Source organism: Mustela lutreola, chromosome 17 (assembly GCF_030435805.1).
Source record: "Mustela lutreola isolate mMusLut2 chromosome 17, mMusLut2.pri, whole genome shotgun sequence".
Lineage (NCBI taxonomy): Eukaryota > Metazoa > Chordata > Mammalia > Carnivora > Mustelidae > Mustela > Mustela lutreola.
The window spans coordinates 27,344,309-27,349,884 of NC_081306.1; the positions used below are offsets into that span (position 1 = coordinate 27,344,309).

General features: G+C 47.6%; 1 non-coding gene across 1 annotated transcript; it reads left to right on the forward strand.

The window, feature by feature from the left end:
- The first annotated feature begins 960 nt into the window (after positions 1-960).
- Positions 961-1,067, forward strand: LOC131820277 (U6 spliceosomal RNA). Its single transcript, XR_009349571.1, has one exon. It is a non-coding gene; the product is annotated as a U6 spliceosomal RNA (small nuclear RNA).
- Positions 1,068-5,576: the final 4,509 nt, after the last annotated feature.

A 5,576-nucleotide genomic window follows, 5' to 3' on the forward strand; every position in this document is an offset into this window, starting at 1 on the left:
TGGTATCCAGAAAACTATTGGCAAGACCAATGTCAAGGAGAATTTGTCCTATGTTTTCCTTTAGGAAATGTAATGTAGTTTCATGCATAACCTTTAAGTCTTTAATTTATTTCAAGTTAAGACTTATGAGTGATATAAGGTTCCAGTTTCATACTGTTTATGTGACTATTCAGTTTTAAATATCATTTATTGAACAGACTATCTTTACCCATTACATATGTTGGCCCCTGTCAAATATTAGGTGACTGTATGAAAGGATTTATTTCTGGACTCTCAATTCTGTTCTACTTGTTTATGGGTCTGTTTTTATGCCAGTATACTTTATTGTTTTGAGCATGAGGGCTTTGTAGTATAGTTTCAAATCAAGAAGTGTAATTTCTCTTCTTCATTCTTTCTCAGAACTGCTTTTATTATTTGTCGTCTTTTATGGTCTCATATAAATTTTAGGATTCTTTACTTACTTCTGTAAAAAAATAATATTGGATTTTTTTTTAAGATTTTTAATTTATTTATTTGACAGAGAGAGATGACAAGCAGGCAGAGAGGCAGGCAGAGAGAGAAGAGGAAGCAGGCTTCCTGCTGAGCAGAGAGCCTGATGCAGGGCTCGATCCCAGGACCCTGGGATCATGACCTGAGCCGAAGGCAGCGGCTTAACCCACTGAGCCACCCAGGCGCCCCTAACATTGGATTTTTGATAGGAATTGGATTTACAGATGGTTTTCGGTAGTATGGACATTTTAACAATGTTAATTCTTGCCATTCATAAATATGAGCTATCTTTCCGTTTGTGTCTCCTTCAATTTCTTTATCAATGTCATAGTTTATGGAGTACAGATCTTTCATCTTCTTAGTTAAATCTATTCCTAAGTATTTTATTATTTTTGATGCTATTGTGAATTAGATTGTTTTCTTTATTTTTTCAGATAGTTCATCATTAGAGTGTTAAAATGCTCCTGTCTTGTGCTTACTTTGGCAGCACATATACTAAAATTGGAATGATGCAGAGAAGATTAGCGTGATCACTAAACAAGGATGACATGAAAAACTGGGAAGCATTCCATATTAAAAAGAAATGAAACAAAACAAAATTCTTGTCTGTTATATATTGATCTTGTATTTGGCAGCTTTACTAAATTTGTTTATTCAAAATTTTTTGTGAAGTTTTTAGGATTTTTTAACATGTAAGTTCATGTTATCCAAAAAAATAAAATTTTACTTCTTCCTTTTTTTTTTTTGGAGTCTTTTATTTCCTTATGTTCCTTGTTTCTCTGGCTAGGACATCCAGTAGTATGTCAAATGAGAGTAGTGAAAGTGGATACACTTGTCTTTTTTCTGATCGTTAAGGGGAAAACTTTCAAACTTTTTTGATTGAATATGAGATTAGCTCTGGGCTTGCAATATGTGTTTTCTCTTTAATGGATTTTTTAAATTATTTTTTAATTTTTTTAATAAACATATAATGTGTTTTTATCCCTAGGGGTACAGGTCTGTGAATCACCAGGTTCACACATTTCATAGCACTCACCATCACTCACCATAGCACTTGCCCTCCCCAATGTCCATACCCCCACCATCCTCTCCCAACACACCTCCCCCCAGCTACCCTCAGTCTGTCTTGTGAGATTCAGTCTTTTATGGTTTGTCTCCCTCCCAATCCCATCTTCTTTTATTTTTCTTTTCGTACGCCCCAAACCGCCTATGTTGCATCTCTACTTCATCATATCAGGGAGATCATAGGATAGTTGTCTTTCTCAGATTGATTTATTTTCCCATGCATAATACCCTCTAGTTCCATCCACAACATCACAAATAGCAGGATTTCATTTCTTTTGATGGCTGCATAGTATTTCATTGTACATATATACTACATCTTATTTATTGATTCATCTGTTGAAGGACATTTAGGTTCTTTCCATAGTGTAACTATTGTGGACATTGCTGCTATAAACATTTGGGTGCATGTGCCCCTTCAGAATGCCACGTTTGTATATGTAGGGTATATACTCAGTACTACAATCACTAGGTCCTAGAGTAGTTCTATTTTCAGCTTTTTGAGGCACCTCCACGCTGTTTTCCAGAGTGGTTGCACCAGCTTGCATTCCCGCGTACAGTGTAGGAGGGTTGCCCTTTCTCCACATCCTCGCCAGCATCTGTCATTGACTGACTTGTTCATTTTAGCCATTCTGAAAGGAGTGAGGTGGTATCTCATTCTGGTTTTGATTTGTATTTCCCTGATGCCAAGTAATGTGGAGCATTTTTTCATGTGTCTGTTGGCCATTTGGATGTATTCTTTGCAGAAATGTCTGTTCATGTCCTCTGCCCATTTCTTCATTGGATTATTTGTTCTTAGGGTGTTGAGTTTGATAAGCTCTTTATAAATTTTGGATACTGGCCCTTTATCTGGTATGTCATTTGCAAATATCTTCTCCCAGATAACTTCTGACAGTCATCTTTTGGCTTTGTTAACTGTTTCCTTTGCTGGGCAAAAGCTTTTTGATCTGAGGAAATCGCTATAGTTCATTCTTTCCCTTGCTTCCCTTGCCTTTGGCGATGTTCCTAGGAAGAAGTTGCTGCTGCTGAGGACAAAGAGGTTGCTATCTGCTCTCTCCTAAAGGATTTTGATGGATTCTTTCTCACATTATACTTCTTCACCCATTTCCAGTCTATTTTCATGTATGGTGTAAGGAAATGATCCAATGTCATTTTTCTGCATGTGGCTGTTCAATTTTCCCGACCCTAAAGCCAGCGGCTCCTTCTCTTCCCCGGGGGCGGCGTGCTGCGCCTTCCCCACACTTGCTCCTGGGGAGGGCGGTGACACAAGTGTGCAACCACGCTTCTCTCTCAAGCAGAGGGGATGCTAGGGCAAAGAGTATTTCGCTCCATGCGGGTATCTTCCAAACTGCTGTGGAGAGTAGCTCAGGCAAGCAGCAGCAGCATCCCCAAACCCAACTCTGATTTCCCAACGAATGCTGTGCTTTCCCAGGGGAGATGCCCAGGCAAAGAGGCTTTCGCTGTATGCGGGATTCTCCCACCGAGGGACTGGGCTCAAGCAAGCAGCAGCAGCCGCAAAACACTTCTCAGCGAATGCTTTGATTTCTCAGAGGCTTTGGCTTGGAGCGAAGAGCACTTCGCCGCTGCTTCCTCAGAAAGGCTCCAGTCGCGTCAGGGAAGAAGAGCTGCAGGAGAGCTGGTGCCTCTTGGTCCTTGCTTAAACGGGCTCCATGTTCGCGTCCTGGGTTCACACTGCCAGCCCGATCTAAGGAGACACAGCCACCACCGTGCAGTAGCGTGCGTAGCCTAGGACGGCACTCTATGCACTACCATCTCTCGGTGTAGGCATCGCTTGGCCTTTTACTCAGGCGCTCAGCAGGACTCGCGGACTAGGCCAGTGCTTTCCCCTCCTGAAAGGACGGTGACAGGATCCCTGCACACTGCCCTGTGCACTGAATAGGGAGTTTTGCGGGACTCCCCCTCTCCTTCCCATTAAACCCCGTGCCTCCTCCAAGCTTCCACATCCTGGTGGAATACGGCATCTGATGGCCAGTTCTTTCTGGGAGTTGTTTCTAGAGTTCAGGGTAGGCGCGTGGTGGCTAGCCCATGTCTCCATCACGGACAGGTGGCCAAGGAGCTACTCTCTCCTTGAGCCCAAAGGCTTTTTGCCCAGACTCCTTCCTCAGAGTGGAGCCCTTTCCCCTGCCCTAATTTTCCCGTCGTGTCTCCTTAGCAGCCAGGCTTCCGTCGCTCTGCAGTGACAGACGTGTCCCTTAAGGCTCTTTCCACAGGCGCCACCGCGCTTCTCTCTCAGGCAGAGGGGATGCCCAGGCCAAGAGGATTTCGCTCCATGTGGGTTTATCACACCGTGCTGTGGATACTAGCTCCCGCAAGCAGCAGGCAGCATCCCACAGACCTGACTCTGATCCCAAAGAATGCTGTGCTTTCCCAGAGGGGATGCCCTGGCAAAGAGGCTATCGCTCTATGCGGGTTTCTCCCATCGTGCTGGGAATACTAGGCTAAGGCAAGCAACAATAGCAGCCCACAAAACCGACTCTGTTTTCCCAGCGACTCCTATGCTCTCGCAGAGGTTTTCAGCTTGGCGCAAACAGCACTTCGTTGCTGCTTCCTCAGCAAGGCTTTGGTCATTGGCTCTGTCTCGGCAGGGAAGAAGAGCCGCGAGAGAGCTGGTGCCTCTTGGGCCTTGCTTTCCCGGGCTTCAAGTTCGCGCCCGGGGTTCACCTTGCTAAGCCGAACTAAGCAGACACAGTCACAACCCTGCAGCAGCGTGAGCGGCCTAGCATGGCAGTCTATGCCTATTACCTTCTCCTGGCCTAGGTAAGGCTTTGTCTTTTGCTCAGGCGCTCAGGCAGACTCGGCGTCTAAGCCAGTGACTTCAATACAGGAGGGAGGAGGCGACAGGATCTGTGCACAGGGCCCATGCACTGCGATCGGGAAATGTGGGGGAATGTCTCCACTCCTTCCCCGGCACACCCCCTGCCACCCACATAGCTGCCACATCTTGGTGGAAGACAGCATCTGACTGCCCGTTTCTCCATGGGGTTTTTTCTGCGAGTTCCGGGTATGGCACCAGGGGGCAAGCCCGTCGGCCCTTGGGACAGGTGGCCAAGGAGATGCTGTCTCCTTGGGACCAGAGGCACAGGACAGGCCTGCCTTCTGCCCAGACTCCTTCCTCAGAGTGGAGCACGCGCCTCTGCCTTAGTCGTCCCCTCATGTCTCCTTAGCAGACAGGCTTCCATCTCTCCGCACAGAGAGCAGGTGACACTTGTCTTGCCACTGGCCTGCTGTTCGTGCACAGCAGGCCATTCGGCTTCCCGAGCGTTTCCCGACCCCAAGACCAAGGGCTCCTTCTATTCCCTGGGGGTGGCGTGCTGTTCGTTCCCCACACTTGCTCCTGAGGAGCGCTGTGACAGACGAGTGCTACCACTCTTCTCTCTCAGGCAGAAGGGATGCTAGGGCAAAGAGTATTTCGCTCCATGCGGGTATCTTCCACCGTGCTGCGGAGACTAGCTCAGGCAAGCAGCAGCAGCATCCCCAAACCCAACTCTGATTTCCCAAGGAAAGCTGTGCTTTCCCAGGGGAGATGTCGAGTCAAAGAGGCTTTCGCTGTATGCGCGTTTCTCCCACGGCGAGACTGGGCTCAGGCAAGCAGCAGCAGCCCGCAAAACACTTCTCAGCAAATGCTGTGCTTTCGCAGAGGCTTTGGCTTGGCGCGAACAGCACTTCGCCGCTGCTTCCTCAGCAAGGCTTCAGTCGCGTCAGGGAAGAAGAGCTGCGGGAGAGCTGGTGCCTCTTGGGCCTTGCTTTCCCGGGCTCCATGTTCGCGTCCTGGGTTCACCCTGCCAGGCCGAACTAAGCAGACACAGCCACCACCGTGCAGTAGCGTGCGTAGCCTAGATTGGCACTCTATGCACACTACCATCTCTCGGTGTAGGCATCGCTTGGCCTTTTACTCAGGCGCTCAGGAGGACTCGCGGACTAGGCCAGCGCTTTCCCCACTGGAAAGGAAGGTGACAGGATCCCTGCACACTGCCCTGTGCACTGAACAGGGAGCTTTGCGGGAC